The sequence below is a fragment of the Panthera leo genome, chromosome C2 (genome assembly GCF_018350215.1).
Source record: "Panthera leo isolate Ple1 chromosome C2, P.leo_Ple1_pat1.1, whole genome shotgun sequence".
NCBI lineage: Eukaryota > Metazoa > Chordata > Mammalia > Carnivora > Felidae > Panthera > Panthera leo.
In genome coordinates, this window is record NC_056687.1 from 30,071,669 (window position 1) to 30,097,245 (window position 25,577).

At 36.2% G+C, this 25,577-nt stretch overlaps 1 long non-coding RNA gene across 1 annotated transcript; it reads right to left on the reverse strand.

Annotated features, from left to right (window-relative positions):
- Nucleotides 1–468: 468 nt before the first annotated feature.
- On the reverse strand, nt 469–25,194 carry LOC122198707. The gene is made up of 6 exons (XR_006193109.1): nt 25,024–25,194; nt 21,483–21,569; nt 16,316–16,480; nt 4,818–4,999; nt 3,985–4,111; nt 469–506 (listed from the first exon to the last, which is right to left on the reverse strand). It is a non-coding gene; the product is annotated as an uncharacterized LOC122198707 (long non-coding RNA).
- Nucleotides 25,195–25,577: the final 383 nt, after the last annotated feature.

Sequence of the window (25,577 nt, forward strand, 5' to 3'; positions counted from 1 at the left end):
TATTTTATGTTGAATTACCTGCATCATTATTTCTTTTTTAGTGTATATTTTGCCTATACAGTTTTATTGAGGTACAATTAGCATATATTAAATTCAGGTGTGTTACATAATGATTCAATATTTGCATATTGCAAAATGATCACCACAGTAAGTCTACATCAATCATACATAATTATTATTTTCTTGTGTTGAGAACTTTTAATATCTGCTGTCTCAACAACATTCAAATATGCAATATAATATAGTCACCATGCTATACATTACATTGCCATGACTTACCTGTTTTATAACTGGAAGTTTGTACCTTTTGATCTCCTTCACCCATTTCATCCACCTTCCACCCTCTCTGCCTCTGGTAACCACAAATCTAATCTCTGTATCTATGAGCTTGTTTTGTTGTTGTTGTTGTTGTTGTTGTTTGTTTTTTTTAGATTCCATATAAAAGTGAGATCATATGGTATTTTCTCTGTATGACTTATTTCACATGTCTTCAAGGTCCATCCATGCTGTTGCAAATAGAAAGATTTTCTTTTTAATGGTTGAATAATGTCCTATTGTATTCAATCCACACACATACATACATACATATACGTCATATCTTCTTTATTCATTCATCCATTGATAGACAAGTAGTTTCCTTATATTGGCTACTGTAAATAATGCTTCAGTGAACACAGGGCTGTATGTATCTTTTTGAGTTAGCACTTTCATTTTCTTCAAATAAATATCAAAGAGTGAAATTGTTGGATCATATGGTAGCTCTATTTTTCATTTTTTGAGGAATCTTCATACTCTTTTCCATAGTGGCTGCACCAATTTATATTCCTACCTACCAGTGTACAAGCATCCCTTTTTATCCTCACCAACACTTGTATTTCTTGTCTTTTTAATAATAACCATCCAATAAGTATGATGTGATATCTTATTGGGGTTTTGATTTTCATTTTCCTGATGATTGGTGATGTTGAGCATCTTTCCATGTGCGTGTTGGCCATGCAACACCATGGAAAAATGTCTATTCAGATCTTTCGGTCACATTTAAATCAGATTGTTTGTTTTGTGTCTGTTTTGAGTTGTATGAGTTCTTTATATATTTTGGATATTAACCCCTTATCAGATATGTGATTTGCAAATATTTTCTCCCATTCAGTAGGTTGCCTTCACATTTCATTGATGTTTTCCTTTTCTCTGAAGAAAGTTTTTAGTTTGGTGCAGTCCCACTTTTTAATTTGTTCATTTTTGACTGTGTATTTGGTATCAATTTCAAAAAGTCATCACCAAGACCAATGTCAAGGGGTTTACAACTTATGTTTTCTTCTAGTATTTTTATGATTTCAGGTCTATAACATTATTTATTATATTGAAATATATATATGTATATATACACATATACAATACATATATTTTTAAAGTTCATATGAATTTTTAATGTAAAAAATCTTTCAAAGAAAAACAATGTTTGTAGTAGATCATTCCATACCTAAAGCTCATAGGTATTTAAACATTTGGGCCCTTACTTATTAGAGAGATTTATAGATCTGAAAAAGGATTTGGAGAAGATTGGAGTAAATGAGAAGGCTTTATCCTGAATTTCAAAAAGGAAAAGTTGAAAGAATGGGGGGGAGAAAAGAATAGCAGAATAAACCTAATCATCTATGGCCTTTTTCTACCTTTATGTAGGATAGAATCAATTATTCATGATGAAACCTTTTATTTCTCTGAGGAAATATTCAATTACCCATAAAAACAAAATAATAGTTCTCAAATTAAGATATTTATAATTAAAATAAGACAGTAGAGTTTTCTAAAATATATTCATAAAATATCAGTAGACACCCAGTCAACACGTTTTAAACATAAAAGATGCAACTATAAAATATATAGGACAAAATTACTAAGGGAAAAAAGTTTCCCACAAAAACTATTAGTGGCATAATGATTATCATAAATCCAATTAAATATACGTTCCCCATAATAAAATTACCCTAGCATAGAAATGATATATGTATAAATATATATAATATTATATATATTATGTCTATGCTAGGATGCATATTTATAAATACAAAATGTAATACAAATATACAATATATAATACAAATCAAAATGAACTTGGATGGGAGACTCCTGAAAAAGCAGAATACATAAGCACATCTCATTGTTTGTACTGGCACTCTTACTAGGCAAACTTTAGAACTTGGAAGAATATTAAAACAATTCCTATCAGGAAAGTCAAATTAGCATAGCACACAGATGCTTTTAAGTATTGTCATAGCTCATTAAGAAAATTGTGCCTGCAGCCCCTTTCTCCAAGTATGTATACATACGCAAGGCCCAAATAATTATATTTTCAGATATTTCCCAGGTTTAAATAACATTACTGTTTTGAAACTTTAACACTGATTGATCTTTAGCCAAAAGAAACCTGAAATTGAAGTACCACAAAAGTTTACTAATATGTAGGGAATATAAACCTGAGACTTAGGACATGTTTAGATTGGTTTTGTCCATCTTTTTGGTCAAAACATTTTTAAAAGTCTGTTTAACAATAATATTGTGTACAAACAAGAGTAATTGCCTCCAATGTTAAAATTTTATGGTTTTGTTGTAAGAAAGCTTTAAAATTCTGGATAGAGACAAATGCTTTAGTTTATAATTAGTTTGTACATGATAAGTGATGTTGTAAAGTAACAATTTCCAAATTTATGAAAAACAGGTAAATATTCTAAGTAGTTACATACTCAACGCTATAATAAAATAGCCCAATATCTATATTCATTTTGGCTGCTCAAGTAGCTATCAGGAGAATTTCACCATTATGCATATATGTGTATATCTCAGAGCCCCTATCTTTGGCATACTCTATATGAGATATAATTGAAGATGAAAATTAAGGGATGTATTGTGTTATTGATGGAAAATCTGCTTGTACTAATTTAAGAACAGTGAAATATAACATGAACATGTTTAAGAGACAAATGAGAAACTAGAAAATTATATATTAATCTTTTAATAAGTCACTTTTAAATGACCACATAATTAACAATGTGGGCAAAATATAACTAAGTCATTCCCAAAAGAAATACAAGTGCTTGGTAAGCAAAAATACTATTCAATTTCATGAGTAATCAGGAAAATAAACATAAAATGGCATTATATTTTTCCAAACTAGATTGGCAAATTAAAAACAAAGCATCAGTCTAGTCAGTATATGAGAAAATGAACATTCTCGAGCAATGCTGTTAGGAATATAAATTCACTTAAATAAAAAAGGTACTGTGTGTCCATCCCTGGGCAATGCACATATTAATGCAAGTTTAGATGACCATGACAATGGAGAATATTACAAATTGTGTTTGTGCCCAGGAATGGTGTAGAGAAAGTATAGTAGAGGTAGAAGACAAAACTTGAATAAAACTAGAAGCCTGAAGGATCTGTCCCTTTCCTCCTCTCCACTTCTTTTTTGTCTCCACCACTCCTAAACAACAAAAACCTCAGCAGCTTTCAACATTCAGAGTAAATAAAGTACATGTCAATTTGTCCATTGCATTGGAAACGTGCATTTCTGTAATGAGTTAAAATTAACCTATTTGATTAATAAGAAGCAGCTAAATTTAGTTTGGGAAAAATAAATATATTCTTTAAGTTAAATGAGTTGAAGCAATAGAATACATAAAAAAGCTAACTTCATTTTTCCCATTGATCAATTAAATATTATACAAAATATGCACTTAGCATGTCTTAATATATTATAATAAAGTCCTAAGAGATGGGTCCGGGAACCATGTAATTCAAGAAATAAAAAAGGAACTTTACGTATTACACCTGGCAGCTGTCCTTATAATAGACTTCTTTCACCTTGTGCCAAAAGGGATAATTGAAAGGAACATTGAAAAAAATTCTGGAAAAATAGAAGAAATTTTTAATAAAGGAATTTACTATTTTCTGAACCAGACCACTATGTAAAACTGATAAACAAAATACCGCGTTTGCTGAGTATCTGCCAGTGCTGAAGATCCAGAGAAGAAAACACAATTGTCTGTAGTTGAGTTCATAGTCATGCCTTCTCTTCACTTAGGATTTTCAAACATGCATTGTTAGTCTGATAGCTCTGAAATTAGGGCAGAAAAATGAGCTTCTTATTAAATTCCATTTGATAGGGTAGCCAAGCTAGTGATCGCATTGTTTAACAATAGTTTTTATTGTTTATTCTTTTTACTAGAGAAATTCAGTATCTAATTTTTTATAAAGGATCCAGGAGAAAAAAATTTACATCAAATGTCTTACCAGCCAGTACAGAATAAGATAGCAAATATCACCTCAACTCTTGTAGAGATTTTGAAAGACATCAACCCTATTTCTGTGAAATTTTTATGTTACGGTATGGATTCATGGGGCTCATTAAATAAACTATTTTAAACTTAAATTTGCAAAATATTTAAATCTTTTCCATCTTTTACCAGTCAATAGCAATAAATGATGTCCAATAAAATTGAAAATTTGTTAATGCAATCAACAATGAGTAGGTTACAACTATTAAAAATACTGGCGCTGATTCATGCTAGTCCCAAATGATGAATATTGTATTTTCAGGCATTTTCTGTGGAATTCTAAAATTGGAGTCACACGTTACCTTTTTCTTCTACTTTTTCCACCTTTTTCTTCTTTTTTCTTCTTTTTCTATTTTAAATAGAATCATTCGGTAAGGGCTAGAGAAAATGGCCTATCTTCTGGGTACTTTATTACATGTCAAACATTTCAGAGTTTAGAAAGCAGCTAATGAGAGTGTAATATTAAAATGTCAAACATGTACATACCATTTTCTTCCTCTTCCTGACTCCGAAACCCTCTGGTAACAACTATAATGATCTGTTTAGGCTTCGGTTCATTGTTCCCTTTCCTCACTCATATTTAGTAATTACTTTCTCCTCAAGGCTGCACTTTTCTTGAGGAAAGTAAATTTCCAGAGCGGTATTGAATTTTGAATTAAATCCTGCTCCTATGACAGCAAAGACACATTAGGGGAGTGAATTCGACAGCTTGTAGCTTTCCCCATTTATTTCTATCTCTACAAAGTGCCTTACAAAATATTCAAGTATATTTTTCTCTGTTGAGAAGGATTTTTCCTTAGAAAGCTTTCTGACTAACTGCCTATGGATAACACCAGGGAGGATTTTAAACTGCCTGATATGTGTTATCCTTTTTGCTACTCAAACAGAGTGTAAGAAGGAAAAAGGAAAACATTTCTGCCAGCAAGTGCTGAGTAATTGAAAACAAAGTCCCTATTGCAGTGGCAGGACATTGATACTTGAAGACTAAATGTGGATTGGGAATTTTGTTATCAGTGGCACTCTATAGAAGAATGTAAGATGTTTGTAAAAATATGTGCCTTTTTCCAAGACTAGTCAATGTTCAAAGTGAATTTACAATAATAAATTTTAGTACCCTGCAGTATTCAGTAGAATTAGTGCAGAATTGTCATCAGGAAAGGTTCCATAAATAAGTGTAATCATGGAATGAGTCAAAGTAAGTGATTAAGAATCAAGTAGTGACCATAATTGCTTTGCTATTGTTTGCAATTGCATATTGTTTGCTATTCTTTTTAAGCGCAAGGTCAGTGTGATACGTGAGATAGTTATGATATTAACACTTTCAATATGATGTTTGTCATGCTCAAGTACATGTGGTTTGTTTTAATGTCAACCATTAGCCTATTAAAAATAATTCAGAGCTACTGTCAACACTTGGAGTCTCTAAGTACAAAAACAAAGAATGGGTAGAAGATTCAAATGGCTTCCTGATCCTTCACCATTCATTAAGCTGGTGAAAATTGTGGTGTTGTAGATTGTGTACTATAAAGATAAGTATGTTTGTGTCTGTCAAGACATCATTGGGATAACTGTATTCTTTATGCTAAAACAAAGAGCTGGGACTCCAAACCAAAAGAAGGAAATTATTAAGAAATGTTACAGAAAAATGATCCAGTATCAACTCCTCAACCTCAAGCTCTCCATCTTAGATTTTCTCTCTTGAAACCCATCATAATATATAACTGCTATTAGTGATCTCAGCTATCCATTCTTTCAACAAATATTTTGGAGTGCCTGTTATGAGCAAGGCACTGGAGATATACAGTGAAATTAGATAAAAGCTTCATAGATAAACAAGTTACAAATGAATTATACCAAACAGAAGTGGAGAATGCTATGAGAATATAACAAGGTACTTAACCTAGTCAGGGGGTCAGTGAGGACATCTCTGTGCAAATGATATTTAACTTGAGATATGAAGAATGAGTAAGAATTAGGGAAAGGAAGTGGGGATCAGGGGTTAGGTAGATTAGGACATGAGAAAGTCTGTTGTCTCTTTGGATACCTTCTTCTAGACAAATATTGTCTCTCTAATCCCTTATTGAGCTGAACCTTCTGTTAAGCTACTGAGCTTTATTAGATAGTTGTGTTTCTTGACATCAGTGCTGTCCTGTAACGTGTCCAACCCTCTGGAAACCTCTTTCCTCATCCCAAGCCCCAGAAAATCACTAAAAACATGTAACTTGAAGAAGAGAAAGAGAGCATGTTGATACTCTCTGGAACACTAAAAGAGCCACTTGTGTTGGAATTTAAGGGATTTTTTTTTAAACGTCTAGGCTAGTAGATCATGTTCTATAGTAGAAAGATTGGTACTATAGATTAACTTACTGATAATTAATTTTATGAATAAGCATCTAGCATACAAAAACAGTGAAAAGATGTAATCCAATATGCCTTTTTTTTTTTTTTGGTTTAAAGTATATTCAGACCAATAACAAAAGCTCTGCTGTTATCTTTTTTTTTTTTTTTTTTTTTTTTAAGTGACAAAATGTAACTTTATTTTTTTTTTTTATTTTTATTTTATTATTTTTTTTAATATATGAAATTTACTGTCAAATTGGTTTCCATACAACACCCAGTGCTCATCCCAAAAGGTGCCCTCCTCAATACCCATCACCCACCCTGCCCTCCCTCCCACCCTGCCTTCCCTCCCACCCCCCATCAACCCTCAGTTTGTTCTCAGTTTTTAACAGTCTCTTATGCTTTGGCTCTCTCCCACTCTAACCTCTTTTTTTTTTTTTTTTTTTCCTTCCCGTCCCCCATGGGTTTCTGTTACGTTTCTCAGGATCCACATAAGAGTGAAACCATATGGTATCTGTCTTTCTCTGTATGGCTTATTTCACTTAGCATCACACTCTCCAGTTCCATCCACGTTGCTACAAAAGGCCATATTTCATTTTTTCTCATTGCCACGTAGTATTCCATTGTGTATATAAACCACAATTTCTTTATCCACTCATCAGTTGATGGACATTTAGGCTCTTTCCATAATTTGGCTATTGTTGAGAGTGCCGCTATAAACATTGGGGTACAGGTGCCCCTATGCATCAGTACTCCTGTATCCCTTGGATAAATTCCTAGCAGTGCTATTGCTGGGTCATAGGGTAGGTCTATTTTTAATTTTCTGAGGAACCTCCACACTGCTTTCCAGAGCGGCTGCACCAATTTGCATTCCCACCACCAGTGCAAGAGGGTTCCTGTTTCTCCACATCCTCTCCAGCATCTATAGTCTCCTGATTTCTTCATTTTGGCCACTCTGACTGGCGTGAGGTGGTATCTGAGTGTGGTTTTGATTTGTATTTCCCTGATAAGGAGCGATGTTGAACATCTTTTCATGTGCCTGTTGGCCATCCGGATGTCTTCTTTAGAGAAGTGTCTATTCATGTTTTCTGCCCATTTCTTCACTGGGTTATTTGTTTTTCGAGTGTGGAGTTTGATGAGCTCTTTATAGATTTTGGATACTAGCCCTTTGTCCGATGTGTCATTTGCAAATATCTTTTCCCATTCCGTTGGTTGCCTTTTAGTTTTGTTGGTTGTTTCCTTTGCTGTGCAGAAGCTTTTTATCTTCATAAGGTCCCAGTAATTCACTTTTGCTTTTAATTCCCTTGCCTTTGGGGATGTGCCGAGTAAGAGATTGCTACGGCTGAGGTCAGAGAGGTCTTTTCCTGCTTTCTCCTCTAAGGTTTTGATGGTTTCCTGTCTCACATTCAGGTCCTTTATCCATTTTGAGTTTATTTTTGTGAATGGTGTGAGAAAGTGGTCTAGTTTCAACCTTCTGCATGTTGCTGTCCAGTTCTCCCAGCACCATTTGTTAAAGAGACTGTCTTTTTTCCATTGGATGTTCTTTCCTGCTTTGTCAAAGATGAGTTGGCCATACGTTTGTGGGTCTAGTTCTGGGGTTTCTATTCTATTCCATTGGTCTATGTGTCTGTTTTTATGCCAATACCATGCTGTCTTGATGATGACAGCTTTGTAGTAGAGGCTAAAGTCTGGGATTGTGATGCCTCCTGCTTTGGTCTTCTTCTTCAAAATTACTTTGGCTATTCGGGGCCTTTTGTGGTTCCATATGAATTTTAGGATTGCTTGTTCTAGTTTCGAGAAGAATGCTGGTGCAATTTTGATTGGGATTGCATTGAATGTGTAGATAGCTTTGGGTAGTATTGACATTTTGACAATATTTATTCTTCCAATCCATGAGCAGGGAATGTCTTTCCATTTCTTTATATCTTCTTCAATTACCTGCATAAGCTTTCTATAGTTTTCAGCATACAGATCTTTTACAACTTTGGTTAGATTTATTCCTAGGTATTTTATGCTTCTTGGTGCAATTGTGAATGGGATCAGTTTCTTCATTTGTCTTTCTGTTGCTTCATTGTTAGTGTATAAGAATGCAACTGATTTCTGCACATTGATTTTGTATCCTGCAACTTTGCTGAATTCATGTATTAGTTCTAGCAGACTTTTGGTGGAGTCTATCGGATTTTCCATGTATAATATCATGTCATCTGCAAAAAGCGAAAGCTTGACTTCATCTTTGCCAATTTTGATGCCTTTGATTTCCTTTTGTTGTCTGATTGCTGATGCTAGAACTTCCAGCACTATATTAAATAGCAGCGGTGACAGTGGGCATCCCTGTCGTGTTCCTGATCTCAGGGAAAAAGCTCTCAGTTTTTCCCCGTTGAGGATGATGTTAGCTGTGGGCTTTTCGTAAATGGCCTTTATGATCTTTAAGTATGTTCCTTCTATCCCGACTTTCTCAAGGGTTTTTATTAAGAAAGGGTGCTGGATTTTGTCAAAGGCCTTTTCTGCATCGATTGACAGGATCATATGGTTCTTCTCTTTTTTTTTGTTAATGTGATGTATCATGTTGATCGATTTGCGAATGTTGAACCAGCCCTGCATCCCAGGAATGAATCCCACTTGATCATGGTGAATAATTCTTTTTATATGCTGTTGAATTCGATTTGCTAGTATCTTATTAAGAATTTTTGCATCCATATTCATCAGGGATATTGGCCTGTAGTTCTCTTTTTTTACTGGGTCTCTGTCTGGTTTAGGAATCAAAGTAATACTGGCTTCATAGAATGAGTCTGGAAGTTTTCCTTCCCTTTCTATTTCTTGGAATAGCTTGAGAAGGATAGGTATTATCTCTGCTTTAAATGTCTGGTAGAACTCCCCTGGGAAGCCATCTGGTCCTGGACTCTTATTTGTTGGGAGATTTTTGATAACCGATTCAATTTCTTCGCTGGTTATGGGTCTGTTCAAGCTTTCTATTTCCTCCTGATTGAGTTTTGGAAGAGTGTGGGTGTTTAGAAATTTGTCCATTTCTTCCAGGTTGTCCAATTTGCTGGCATATAATTTTTCATAGTATTCCCTGATAATTGTTTGTATCTCTGAGGGATTGGTTGTAATCATTCCATTTTCATTCATGATTTTATCTATTTGGGTCATCTCCCTTTTCTTTTTGAGAAGCCTGGCTAGAGGTTTGTCAATTTTGTTTATTTTTTCAAAAAACCAACTCTTGGTTTCGTTGATCTGCTCTACAGTTTTTTTAGATTCTATATTGTTTATTTCTGCCCTGATCTTTATTATTTCTCTTCTTCTGCTGGGTTTAGGCTGCCTTTGCTGTTCTGCTTCTATTTCCTTTAGGTGTGCTGTTAGATTTTGTATTTGGGATTTTTCTTGTTTCTTGAGATAGGCCTGGATTGCAATGTATTTTCCTCTCAGGACTGCCTTCGCTGCTTCCCAAAGCGTTTGGATTGTTGTATTTTCATTTTCGTTTGTTTCCATATATGTTTTAATTTCTTCTCTAATTGCCTGGTTGACCCACTCATTCGTTAGTAGGGTGTTCTTTAACCTCCATGCTTTTGGAGGTTTTCCAGACTTTTTCCTGTGGTTGATTTCAAGCTTCATAGCATTGTGGTCTGAAAGTATGCATGGTATAATTTCAATTCTTGTAAACTTATGAAGGGCTGTTTTGTGACCCAGTATATGATCTATCTTGGAGAATGTTCCATGTGCACTCGAGAAGAAAGTATATTCTGTTGCTTTGGGATGCAGAGTTCTAAATATATCTGTCAAGTCCATCTGATCCAATGTATCATTCAGGGCCCTTGTTTCTTTATTGACTGTGTGTCTAGATGATCTATCCATTTCTGTAAGTGGGGTGTTAAAGTCCCCTGCAATGACCACATTCTTATCAATAAGGTTGCTTATGTTTATGAGTAATTGTTTTATATATCTGGGGGCTCGGGTATTTGGCGCATAGACATTTATAATAGTTAGCTCTTCCTGGTGGATAGACCCTGTGATTATTATATAATGCCCTTCTTCATCTCTTGTTACAGCCTTTAATTTAAAGTCTAGTTTGTCTGATATAAGTATGGCTACTCCAGCTTTCTTTTGGCTTCCAGGAGCATGATAAATAGTTCTCCATCCCCTCACTCTCAATCTAAAGGTGTCCTCAGATCTAAAATGAGTCTCTTGTAGACAGCAAATAGATGGGTCTTGTTTTTTTATCCATTCTGATACCCTATGTCTTTTAGTTGGCGCATTTAATCCATTTACATTCAGTGTTATTATAGAAAGATACGGGTTTAGAGTCATTGTGATGTCTGTATGTTTTATGCTTGTAGTGATGTCTCTGGTACTTTGTCTCACAGGATCCCCCTTAGGATCTCTTGTAGGGCTGGTTTAGTGGTGACAAATTCCTTCAGTTTTTGTTTGTTTGGGAAGACCTTTATCTCTCCTTCTATTCTAAATGACAGACTTGCTGGATAAAGGATTCTCGGCTGCATATTTTTCCTGTTTAGCACACTGTAGATATCGTGCCAAGCCTTTCTGGCCTGCCAAGTTTCAAAGGAGAGATCAGTCACGAGTCTTATAGGTCTCCCTTTATATGTGAGGGCACGTTTATCCCTTGCTGCTTTCAGAATTTTCTCTTTATCCTTGTATTTTGCCAGTTTCACTATGATATGTCGTGCAGAAGATCGATTCAAGTTACGTCTGAAGGGAGTTCTCTGTGCCTCTTGGATTTCAATGCCTTTTTCCTTCCCCAGTTCAGGGAAGTTCTCAGCTATAATTTGTTCAAGTACCCCTTCAGCACCCTTCCCTCTCTCTTCCTCCTCTGGGATACCAATTATGCGTATATTATTTTTTTTTAGTGTATCACTTAGTTCTCTAATTTTCCCCTCATACTCCTGGATTTTTTTATCTCTCTTTCTTTCAGCTTCCTCTTTCTCCATAACTTTATCTTCTAGTTCACCTATTCTCTCCTCTGCCTCTTCAAGCCGAGCCATCGTGGATTCCATTTTGTTTTGCAATTCGTTTAAAGCGTTTTTCAACTCCTCGTGACTGTTCCTTAGTCCCTCGATCTTTGTGGCAAGAGATTCTCTGCTGTCCTGTATACTGTTTTCAAGCCCAGCGATTAATTTTATGACTATTATTCTAAATTCACTTTCTGTTATATTATTTAAATCCTTTTTGATCAGTTCATTAGCTGTTGTTATTTCCTGGAGATTCTTCTGAGGGGAATTCTTCCGTTTGGTCATTTTGGAGAGTCCCTGGCGTGGTGAGGACCTGCAGGGCACTTCCCCTGTGCTGTGGTGTATAACTGGAGTTAGTGGGCGGGGCCGCAGTCCGACCCGATGTCTGCCCCCAGCCCACTGCTGGGGCCACAGTCAGACTGGTGTGTGCCTTCTCTTCCCCTCTCCTAGGGGCGGGATTCACTGTGGGGTGGCGTGTCCCGTCTGGGCTACTCGCACACTGCCAGGCTTGTGTTGCTGGGGATCTGGCGTATTAGCTGGGGTGGGTAGGCAAGGTGCACGGGGGCTGGAGGGGCAGGCTTAGCTCGCTTCTCCTTAGGTGATCCACTTCAGGAGGAGCCCTGTGGCAGCGGGAGGGAGTCAGATCCGCTGCCGGAGGTTTGGCTCTGCAGAAGCACCGAGTTGGGTGTTTGCGCGGAGCGAGCAAGTTCCCTGGCAGGAACTGGTTCCCTTTGGGATTTTGGCTGGGGGATGGGCGGGGGAGATGGCGCTGGCGCCTTTGTTCCCCGCCAAGCTGAGCTCTGCCGTCCGGGGGCTCAGCAGCTCTCCCTCCCTTTGTCCTCCAGCCTTCCCGCTTTCCGCTTTCCGAGCAGAGCTGTTAACTTATGACCTCCCAGACGCTAAGTCGCGCTTGCTGTCGGAACACAGTCTGTCCGGCCCCTCCGCTTTTGCCAGCCAGACTCGGGGGCTCTGCTTGGCCGGCGAGCCGCCCCTCCGCCCCGGCTCCCTCCCGCCAGTCCGTGGAGCGCGCACCGCCTCGCCGCCCTTCCTACCCTCTTCCGTGGGCCTCTGGTCTGCGCTTGACTCCGGAGACTCCCTTCTGCTAATCCTCTGGCGGTTTTCTGTGTTCTTTAGGCAGGTGTAGGTGGAATCTAAGTGATCGGCAGGACGCGCTGTGAGCCCCGCGTCCTCCTATGCCGCCATCTTCCGGAACCTCTCTCTGCTGTTATCTTTATAGAGAAGCTTCAACTGGGACCTGTGTCTGTGTCATGTAAACCTATGTTGGGAGAATGAGGATAAATACTGGCTTTGGTTCAATAGGAGTTTTTAAATAAGTCAATCTCTATTCTGTCTATCTGATGACTCTATTTTTCTGTATGTTCTAATCAAAGACATAACTCACTTTCACTCAAAAAAAATGCTCTGCCAGGTAAATCATGAGTGACAGTCTGACTTGAATTCAATCCCGGTTCAATATAGCCCCACTAACATGTCAGTTATTCGAGAAGCCCTGTTGATCGATTTGCTCCATGTATACATTATTCTGATTCACAGTGATTTTAAGCATCAGACTTTCAAGTACAATTATATCCCATCTAAATCAACACCTCTAGCCTTCTCAATCATCCATAGACATGAACATGCACATTCCTTCTTCTAAGAGGAGATTTTATTTATAAAACATTGACGTGACATTAGTTTCAATAGGAAATAATTTCTACACCTGAATCAATATGATAAATAGTGTCCTTTTAGGCGCACAATAGTCCATTACATATGGAGAAGTGTAAATCTACTGTTTTTCTTTTATCACTTTGAATTTGATAATTAAAATATAACATAAAATCTTATTTTATTATGATTATATTTAATTTATGGCCATCATGGTAGGGCCATAATAAAGAGGAAAGATAGTACAGTTTTCTTTAAAAAAAAAAACCTAAAAACGGAGGGGTTGCTGGGTGGCTCAGTCGGTTAAGTGTCTGACTTCCACCCAGGTTATGATCTCATTGTTTGTGAGTTCAAGCCCTGCATTGGGCTCTGTGCTGAAAGCTCAGAGCCTAGAGCTGGCTTCAGATTCTGTGTCTCCCTCCATCTCTGCCTCTCCCGCACTCTCATTCTGTCTCTCTGTCTCTCTCTGGAAAATAAATGAACATTAATTTTTTAATAAAAATAAAATAAAAATCTAAAAATGGAAAAATTCAGCCATAGCCAAATGAATTACACAAAATGACAGTAATTTATTGGCCTGAACTTGTTTATATCAGGAAATCCCAGTGGGTATGTAGTCGACAAAATTCACTGCACTAATGTACTTTGAAAGTAGTATTTTTTGAATTGGATTGAAGTATGAGTCTGAAAATATGCACTTATTATTTAAAACATGTAGTGTAGTGTGGATTATTGTGTATCTCTTTGTTATTAATACTTGCATCAATTAGGTCTATTGAAAATTATGCCATAAACTTTTCTACTATCTAAGAATATTTTAATTAAAATTAGAATATGTTGATAGAAATATATTCAAGAGTAAATGATATTTGACTTACAAGAATCAACACCTGGAAGCTGGTGAAAATTTAAGTTCATAAGCTCACAGAAATCAAACTGACATCATTCAACTGTTTATTTGAAGGCATAATCATATTAACTTAGTCTTTTTAATTTTAAAATTCAGGAAATATTCCTCTGTGTATTGTCAAAACAACCTAAATAACAAACACCACATACAGTTAAGTGTAATATGCTTTCTATGAATTGGTATTATTTTGTTTTGTTCTTACATGTGGGACAGAATATATGCCCAGAATAAAAGTGACTATTCCTTTTTAATGATTTTGTTAAACAAATGTCTTTTATCATTTCATCAAGCCTATGGATTTTATATTTCCTTTACATAGCTCAACAATGCAAATATTGGGTTTGTAGATAAGAATTTAATTAGCATTTCAAAGAGGTCAAATTAATTCCCTCCCAGACAATAGCTGTTATTTCAGTCTACAAAGTAAAACTCAATTCTACAGCACAAAACAATTTTTAAATCTTACCAGTCATTTTGCTCATAGAAAAATACTGACTCTATAAATGAAAAGTTTTTGAACTAAAATCCTTAATCTTTTTAAAAACTATTTTTATCTTCTTTAAAAGGTTGTTATGAGGGATTTTGGAGTTCATATCTGGGAAGCACTTAGGACCATGTCTGGCATATAATAAATGCTAAGAAATAATAAAACACCCAAGTTCAAAAGAACCATTAATGTATAGAGTATTATTGACTGTATGATTCCAAGATCAGTGCAGAAAATTAGTGGCATCACAAGAGGTTAGGACACTAGGAATATTCTGCCCCAGGTGCCTTCCATGTTGGGTTCTTTGTGGGTAGAGAACTTTAAACAGTAATGAACTGACCAAAAGTTGGTCAACTTTTAACTATAATATGTACTGACAATTCCAAACAATCTCAGTGGTAAAATATTCCCCTCTGCCAGGGTCAACCACTCACATATCCCTACCATCCCTACCAAAGGGTGTGCAACTGCAGAAAATAATAATAAGGCAAATGCGTTTTGATTCCTGAATGATAAAACTCTAATTTTAAGTTCCCAAACTAAACATCAAATGCATTTAAAAATCAATGCTTTGTGGCATTTATCAGGTAAATTATTTACCGGACGTATTTGAACTGTAAATGACCTGCATCATAATGCTATTTATAAGTTTGAGTTAATAACAGCATTCATTGGATTCCTACTAGATGTTCTTTTTCGAAATAATCCTTTTTCAAAATAACCAGTGGAATTTCTAAAAAATGTTTAATGTTTATTTATTTTTGAGAGAGGTCAGGGTAAGAGGCAGAGAGAGAGGGAGACACAGATTCTGAAGCAGGCTCTAGAGTCTGAGCTGTCAGCACAGACCCTGAAGTGGGGCTCACTAACTGTGAGATCATAACCTGAGCTAAAGTCAGAGGCTTAACCATCTGAGCCACCCAGGCGCCCCATCCCTTCTTATTATTTATTTAATATCTGTCTTTCTCACTAAACTATAAGATCTATGAGGGCAAAGACAAGGTCTACCTTGTTCAATAAAATCCTGGTTCCTGACATATGGTGCATATTCAATATTTTTTTAAATGTCAGAAGTTTTTAATGTCACTATTTACTAGTGAAGGTTAAAAAATTATTTTTATGTAGCCCTACACAGTCATAAACTATCGTTTTCTTCATATAATGGTAAGAGGACTTCTGAGTCCTAGTTTTAGGTCATGTGCTATTGACACGTGGAATACAAAATGGGAATTAATAACATTAGCAACAGGGAAGGTGGATGGAGGGATGGGCTAAATGGGTAATGGGAATGAAGGAGGACATTTGTTCTGATGAGCACTGGGTGTAATATGTAAGTGATGAATCACTAAATTCAGGGATCTATACATCAAAGAAGGTTAAGACCATGTTCTAGGGATTGGGAATATTTTTTCAATCGAACACATTTGGATATGGAAATAGTGGAATAATAGTTTAAAATATATGAACAATTATAGATAATAACATCTAGGTCAAATAGAGGCATGAGACAGAGGAACAATAGTGACTTTCCCCACAGTTATATTAGTTGGATCAAAACTAAACTGTTATAACAAATAGACTCCAAATTATAGTGGGTTAATAACTATAAACATACCTCTGTCTATGAAATAGGTTTGACATAAGCAATCCAGGTTTATATGGCACCTCTGTTCATCACAGTCATTCAGGAATTAGATTCCTTCTAAATGGTTGCTCGATCATCCTTTAGAGCACTATTGTCATCTGTATGGTCATAGCTGAGCCACTCTACTTCTGTGTTCTGATCAGAAAGGAGGAAGAGAATGTAATAGAGACATGCATGATCTCTCAAGTCCCAGAAAAGGATATGGCATGTATCCCTTGTGTTCACACTCTATTGGTGAGAACTTGGTCCTATGGCCACACATAACTGCAAGGCAGCAAGTAAACAGACAAGCTGGGCAGTTCTGTGTCTGGCTATAATTCTGGGAGTATCAAAGAGGAGAAGGGCAGATTTTAAGGAAGAGCTTATACTCTCTGCCACACTTGTCTATTCTAATTCATACCTTCCCAGTTTGTGTGTTTTCATATTTTTCCAGACTTTATTACTTTCAGCTGCCCACTCATTTCTTTAATTAAAATGTCTTATTATCCATCTTGTCCTGAATATTTTAATTGAGTGTACAAGTTAAGATTTAGTCAAGAGACAGAAGCCACATGAGTGATTTGAACATGGAAAGTTTCATATTAATATAATGGTTAAGTAGTAACAGGATATTAACCAACAAAAGGATGAAGAGAACTTCAAAGAATTCAGAAATAGCAAATATGGAGAGCAGGTACTACCTTTAGGGAGAGACATAGTACCCAAGGAAGAAGCAAACTTGTAAGAGGCCCCACTACCTACTTCCTGCCCTGCCCCCCAATACTGAGAGTCAGACTTTTTTGGAGAGGGTATGGCAGTGATTGCTGGATGGCACAGTTAGTTGAGATGATGCAGATCAACCATAGCTAACATGAAACTGTCTGCCAGGTTCCCATGAAAACTTCCTGGGAAAGATGCTGGCTTGTGAGCTTGCAAAACTTACAAGGAAGCTTCCCTGGGGGTGCTAGGAAGCTTCCTGGAATGTGAGAACCACTAGATGTCCTCCACTCAACTTGTAGTCATGTACTAGGAAAAAGAATTAATTAGAAGTTGTACCAGAAGCAAGCAGAGAACCCCTTCTCCAAAGGTGTCCCCTCAGCACCTGCTGCCAAAAAAGCCTTAACATCTTGCCAGCTGGAAAGGAAGATGTATTTCCAGGATCCAGCATCAGTAGCATGAAACAGGGCAAAGAAACATGGAAAGTGGAAAGGCACAAAACTTTGATGACTGGCACAGTGGGTATGCCACGAAATTATTGAATAATGTGTTTTTTATCACCACAAAGTTCCATTTTTAGAGCTGAATAAGATGAAAACAATGTCATAATTTTTATTTTCAATATAAACAAACAATACTTCCACCAAATAAGGTGGCTTGTAATTCATGGATAATCTTCAATCTCAGAATTTCCCCCAGTGTTGTAGTATCCCTCAACAAGTTCCTTACCTCTCCATACAGCAATCTTGAAGAGAAATGTTGCCAATTGGTTTAACAATGATAGAAGTCCATCTTCTTATAGCCTTAGCTTACAAAAAATCTATAGTATATATTTCTGCCTGTTTTTACACAAGGCAGTGTACGTTTCGTAGGATTGCTTGTGACCGTCTCCTCAATGACCCTGCCATTATCAGTGTGAGGAGTGAGAAAACGAAAACCAAAGCTGCAGATGTGTTCCTAGAGCCATCTGGCTCCTTTGGAAGGTAATTTACTTACCTAAAAATAACCACATGCATATGGACAAACCCCTCCCCCTTACCATAACATATTCCTAAAACTGTTAACATTCATCCCATTGAGTTTACAAAAACAGCATTTCTCCTGTGTGCACTGTTCTTTTGTTAATATTCATATGTGGTATCTCAGGAAAAGAAGCAACACTCACACGTCCTAGGAAGCAAGAAAAATCTGTTGATTAGTTTTTTTTTTTTTTTTTTTAAATCAAAAGCATTCTTTTGGGCACATTCAATCAGTGGGTTTGTGTTTTTTTCTCTTAAGTAGCTATAATAGTGCCACATTTTGAAGCAGCAATTTAGAGTTTGATTCCAAACTAATTTTTCATATGCAGAGTTCTGAAAGGTAGATTTCCAATAGGCTATGATCATCTTAGAAAATTTCTGGTTGTGCATAGCTCTGCCAGCATTGAAAATTTGAATTCTTCAAGCATGGCATTACAATCTGCCATGTAGAAAGAATAATGTAAGGCACACCCTAGGCCCTCATACATCATCCTTTCATTGTTTGGTTGAATAATGGTGAAGGCAGTTTAAGGTTGTGGGTATGATCCCTTCCACTGCTTTAGGGAGATGATGCGGTAGCCTTATTAGCCCAGCATTTCCTTTCAGTAATCAGTGGAAGAGTTAACTTATGTAACATCTTTATACTATGAAATGCTAATGGTGAATGCAGAGGTAATGTCTATACACATCAGCTGAGTGGTCTTCAGCTACTGGTGGGCTTGAGTGGTATGGCCCATAACAATATAAGCATGCTTCAGAGGACTCGATATATGTAGGACCACCCATGGGTAATGTTCTGTTCTTGTATGGGCTCGTTCTTGAATCTCTTAAGCTGAAGATATATGACATATAAATACCTAGCACGTTGCCTGTATTCCAAAATATAAGCTAGTTCTCTGTTAGTAAAATTGGTTTAAAAGGAAACTATTGATTTTATGCTGGTCTCCATAATTTTACCTGACGTATGCATTCCCTAAATTATAATGATGCTCTTTTACATTTTTAACTTGTCAAAGTGTTTTTAAATAGCCTAGAAGTAAGAGCAAAGTGGAGAAACAGCTGTCCCTTGTTATTTTGTTTCCTGAATACAAATAGTCTTAAATTGCTGTAAATGGAAAGGTTGGAATGAATTCAAACACTGCTTGTTTAAATACACTCAGCCTGATGTTTGTGTGTTGGAACCTCTGGAGAGGGCAGCACTAGAAAATGCTCCACATTAACTTGTCGCACATGACAATATACGGTTATGGCTTCTCTTTCGTTTGTTAGGTAGAGTTGCTGTGGTATTGTTCAGAAATTTTTGTGACAGTAAATCACAAGAGATTTGAACAAAGATATCTGAAGAGCAGCATTAGCTCCTGAAACATTTAGTGTAATTTTTATTTAACTCCTCTTAGGAAAACAAAAGCCCTTTTGGACTTACACAGTTAACTGAGGTCAGGGGGGTATTTCAGAGTTTTATATGTCAGGAAAGGAATGAATGGATACATCTAGTCTTTGCTCTTTCCTTTCGGCTTCTGATCACTCACCATTTGAGAAGTTGGTCTATATGTAAAGGCCAAAAGAAAGTGATTCATCTGTTTTTCCTCCAAAACCCATTAGTTTAAGGTAAGCCCTACTCCCAGGATGTTCTTTATAAATAGAGCTTTATCCAACAGTTTTATTGACTATGTGGAATTGGAAAGATTGTTTAACAAATTCTTTCTTCTAAGTTTGAGTAAACAGCAGCAGAGAACGTTAAAGAAACGTTAAAGAAACCAAGGTCACATTTAGTGGCACAGTCACAAATGAGTTTTTGGTGTTCAGACTCACCATGCAGTATTTTTATCATAAAATCATTCTCACAATTCAGGTTAAGGACTCTCTCTAGCTGGCATATTACTCTACAGAGTAAGGGTAGTGTACTTATGCTGCAGAGCACCTCATTCAGCCACTTCCTCCAAATTCAGTATTACATTATTGCCTAATATTACAGACTCTTTTCCTATTAGTCTCACCCACAAACTCACTGCTGAGCTCATAACATGAAAGCTTAGGTAAAATATTGGTATGCTAAACCTTTGAAATTACAACTGCTATGATTTGACTACCTCACAGATTCTCGAAAGGTGATAAAGTGACAGTACCAACCAAGTAAAAAGGAAGAAAAAAGACTAAGGACCGTTAAGATTAGACTTATTTATTGCAGAAAAAATAAACTATGAGATGAGCTTAAAATAAAGAGTTGTAGATACGAGGTAAGAATCAACTGTTCTGTACCCCCACCACAGATCGAAACTAGAAGATAAGGTAAAATTATGTCATTAGTCATGGTCACAGACTTATTTAAAGCAACACCCTGAATACAGTTGTGAGAGACCTGAATTCATGTCTTGCCCTTGCTTTGTGCCTTTGGTAAACTGGTGACCCTTTCCTTGAGTCTCAATTTCTACTTCACTGTGTGGCTATGAGGAATAAATGAAATAATATATAAAGTCCCTATCTAGCACAATGCTGGCTCATGGTAGGTGTTCAGTAAATAATTCCTGTTTTGTTTTGTTTTTAATTTTTTTAACATTTATTTATTTTACATATATATGTGTGTGTGTGTGTGTATATACACACAGACACACACACACACACACACACACACACACACATATGTATATATAGGGGGAGAGAGAGAGAGAGAGAGAGAGAGAGAGAGAGAGAGAGAGAGACCGTGAGTGGGGGAGGGGTAGAAAAAGAGGGAGAAACAGACTCTGAAGCAGGATCCAGGCTCTGAGCTGTCAGCACAGAGCCCAACACAGAGCTCGAACTCACGAACCACAAGATCATGACCTGAGTCAAAGTTGGACGCTTAACCAACTGAGCGCCCCAAATGATTCCTGTTTTTATTTTATTTATAGTCATTTATATTTTATAATCATAACATATAGTATACATTGTATTAATAATTTTAATTAACTAAATGATTTATGTTAATAATATTTAATTCATATTATTCTTCCATTTAGACACAATATATTTAAATATAACAGTATATTAATTGTATATATAACTGCATATATAATTATATGTAGAATAATGTATATTATAGATGTACAATATATAATATATAATTGTATTTATAATTGTGTAATTCTTTTTTATTTATTCTTAGCACTAACTTAATGTTCATTGTATGGTGTGGAAGGAGAGCAAGCGATAAAATTTATTAGTGCACTAAAATGACTAGAGCACAGGTGTGTATTACTGAAAGGCATGAGCTATGTTTGAAAATTCATTCATTAATTGGGTTCTCGGAGGCACTCTCCCATTAGCAGTAATAATTTTCTAGGCTGTTTTAAACATAAAATATTCACTTTCACAATAAAAATCCATGTTTATGGGACATGTTTCCACATCACTGACATAACATGTATGTAAGTATATACAATCACCTTGATATGCTTATCATCCCTTATCCTGTGTTGTTTCTGGTCCTTATATAGTGCAACAGCTTTTGAATAAAGCTCACCTTGCCATTCCTGTCAAAAAACAGAACTTTTGGTAACCTCTTCTCACAGAGAAACAAATCATCTTTTCCCTTTTACAACCGACTGCCTTTGAGCCCCTCCTGTGTGGCTTTTTCTAGTCTACATGTTGTCTTATGATTTTTCCCTAAGTGCCTTTCATAGTTCAGCATCCTCCCTTTCTCTTTTCCCTTAGCCCACAAAAAGCCTGAGTCCCTTCAATCCAATTAAAAACCCTCCCTTAATCCTGCCTTTCCTAAATCACCTTCCCTTTTGGTTCCTTCCCTAACCCCCCCAGAACTCATTTATTCTATATTTGCAGTTTCTGCTTCCTCAGCTTTCATAGGCAGCCTGCTCTAATCTTCTTTTCTCTCAGTAAGGTACTGAAAATGTCCTCTCAAAAATGCTACTTATTGCTAAACCCAGTCATGTATTTTCAGACTTTTTATCTTAGTTGATGTCCTGGCAGCATTGGATGACATGTCCTCCATCCTTACAAAAATCTCTTTTGAGGGACCCTCCCTGGACTTTATCCTCATTCTCCTCCTGCATTAAATCCCTGTCTTGATTTCTTCTCAAATTCTTTTCCCTTCACCCTTTTAGATGCTATGTTTTCTATGGCAACATCCTCAGTCATCTTCATTTTCATGTATAATGAGGAGCTTTAACAGATATTATTTCTCCAGTCCTGGTCTCTCTTTTCTGAAGTCCCAGCATAGATTTCCCAATGATTTCCAGAACATAATTTCTTGAACACCCACAACTCAGTCTGTCTTCTTATACATGCTCTTCCTTCAGTATTCACCATCTTGATTATTGCAAGAAATATTCGTGTTATTTGTGGACCTCAGCCATTGTAACACATTTTTTTCCCTCATCCTCACAATTGACTAGCTTCTATCAGTTCTGTCAATCACTTCAGAAACATCTGTTGTGTTCCCTGCACTCAATTTTTGCTATTGTTCTAATTCTTTGCAGAGGGTTCTCCTTTTTTATTTTTTTTTCTTTTCTAATCCAGCTTTCATAACTCCAACACAATATCCTCCCCAAAGCAATGTCTAATATTATCTCCTACTCAGAAAACATTTGTTTGTTCCTTATTGCTTACATAATAAAATATAATATTTTTAGCGTTTTCTACAATCTGGACTTTGTCACATCCTACGTCCTTCAGGCAGTCCAAGAATTTTCAAAATGTTCTCTACTTCATGACTTTGCTTGTGCTGTTTCCCTTCCCTGCCTCTTTATTCTACTCATATTTCAAAAATACAGATCAAAAGTCACACTTTGGCACACCCCAGTTAGGATTATTCTCATTATCTTAGAGTTATCCTTCTTGTTAGCACTCATCTCAGTGCACTTGGGTTTTCTTCAATAGATATTAAGCCCAATTACTACATGTAATATACAAAATAATACCTAGACATATTGTGTACATTTAGAAGCATCCTGGTCAAAAATACCCTGGCAAGCTATTAAGAATTGGGGAAGGGTTGTTTTATTTTTTTAATCATAATCTTTCTCTCAATGCTATTTGTATACATAATAAAAAGAATATTTTCAAATTAAAAATATGCAATTTTACAATATGATAAGTCCAATGATCTATTTAAAGAACTTTGAAAACACACTTGCTGATTTTAACAAATCTACAAAACAGGCTTAGCACAGAAACAATATGGATTATTGTGAAAAATCTACTAGAATATGTAAAGGCATGAATTTGTATAGGGTTATATTTTTAGTAGGCATAACATTACATAATGCGTTTCTTGTAGCAATAAAGAGATGAGGCCTACATTTTAAGTTCCTTTGAAAATATCTACAATATTAAATTAATCAGCTTTTCCCCAGGAGTCAAGTCATTGTAGGAGACCATTGCAGTCATTTGCTCCTGTGTCACCTTTATAAATCTGTGTTGTCTCTCATTTCACTTCCAATCATATTCCCTTTCTTTAGCACACACATCTATGTGAGATAAAAATTATTAATGGCTTCTCAAATTATTCTCTTAAAACGTCACAAACAAGAACAATCATTAGGATGCTTTGATTTATATTTAATGGAGATTCCAATATAAATTGCCTTAAACTTTTTAGAAGACTTATTGGATCATGTTCCTATAAAGGAAAGAATTTATGTTGGCAAAATTAGCTAAATTTTGTGCTGAATGGGTCAACACGGACCCAGCTTTGTACCCAGAATACCACGTGCTGACTAGCTGAGGCCAGGATTACTGGAATTTACTGGAATAGAAAAGAATACTTATTTGTTTAGAAGACTCAAAGCAATCCATGAAGTAGAGGAAGAAAGAAGAAATCAATCCCTTTCAGATTACATGATTGCTATACATGAGGGGAAGGTTGAAATTAATAAAATGAATGTTGGGAAGACAAGTACAATGACCACCAATAAGATTAATTAATAACTTTGACTTCATTTAATGCTTTCACTCTGAAATGTTCTACATAAGACTGAAAATATTTAACACAAATCAATGAATTAATTAAAGTACTTTCATATTATATCCAAAGAAAGTAAAGACTTATTGAACTAATTTTCAATTTAATGTGTCTCTAAATAAGCATAGAATTTGAGGACTGCTGGATATTATGTCAGGCTATTTCCTGCCCTTCGTTAAAATCAATATGAAGTTATAGCATACTTATTAATGACTAGGATTACAGAATTTATATAAGCCTCAGTCTTTGCCTCAATAAATTAACTACTCTGATTGTGGAGACAACACCTAAACACAGAAAATAATTGAAAAATGACACTATTTAATGCAACATGGAGTGCTATTTAGAATCATGATACGAGATAAATGCTCCCTCAAGAAAGGGAAGTCTCCTTGTCGACTAGATGTAAAGGAGTTAGGCTTCTAGAAACACTTGGGAACTGATAGGACTCTGGAAGGGTGGTATAATTTGGATAAGTAGGAAAAAAGGAGACAAACCCATTTGAGGTAAAGAAAAAAAATAAACAAGTAAAAATGATTGCGGAAGGTGTTCATGGGGTACGAATGCTTGTGGGAGTGAGGAAGGATGGGACAGGGAGGTGGCAAAAGAACAAGATGTCTGCCTAGAGACAGAAATATTTGTTCAAGATTAATGTTAGAAGGCATTTTATAGTTAGGGTGAGGATGGGTTATACCTAAAATTTTAACACAAGGACAGATTTCAGAAGTATAAAAATTGGGCAGTCTTCATCTGAGGGAAAACATGATCAAAGCAGTAGTATTTCAAAAATGTATCAGTGAGACTCATACAAATTCAGACCATAAGAACAAAGAGAAAGGCTAAAGTTCGCTTTTTGGGAGAAAGCACATGTCTCTTAAGTCCAGTGTGACAGGAAACAGTGAATGCGAGCGTCTTATCAAAATTCAGTTTCAGGGTCAAGAAGTGCAGAAATTGGTTAGGACATTTTAGCTTTTACAAGGGACGGGACCTTGGACAAGTGAATTTACCTCTTGAGATTTCAGTTCCCACGTCTATAAAATGAAAGGGGCTTCAAATCTCTATTAGGTCTGAATATATAGTCTGCAGATGTCAAATATGTGAACAAGATAATTTCCTTTATCATCCTCTTTTGCTCATTGAGACACAGGTTGGCAAAGTTTGGCAGGATCACACACGTAGCCCCCTCCTGCAATAAAAGAATAGTATGTACTAATATATGATTACCACCACTTATCAGATATATCATCAAAATTGTAATATTTTAATAAAAATTAAAGATTGTGGGATAGAGTGTTTTATCTGAGAATTATGAAGAAACAGACTATTTAGAAGACATATGTTATGTGGAAACACAAGAGTGTGAAGAGAAGTCAATGGTTTACATTTAGACCTTGATTGGTGTTGTATGGTGAGATTATACCAAAAATGAATGCACAAAGAAAGTTGTCTGTATTCCACAACTGCACTTAACTCTTACCACCAGTCATTTACTGTCCTCTGTTCTCACACACCCATTCAATTCTTTGCTTCTCTCTCATCTCTCCCTCTCCTCCCTCCCTCT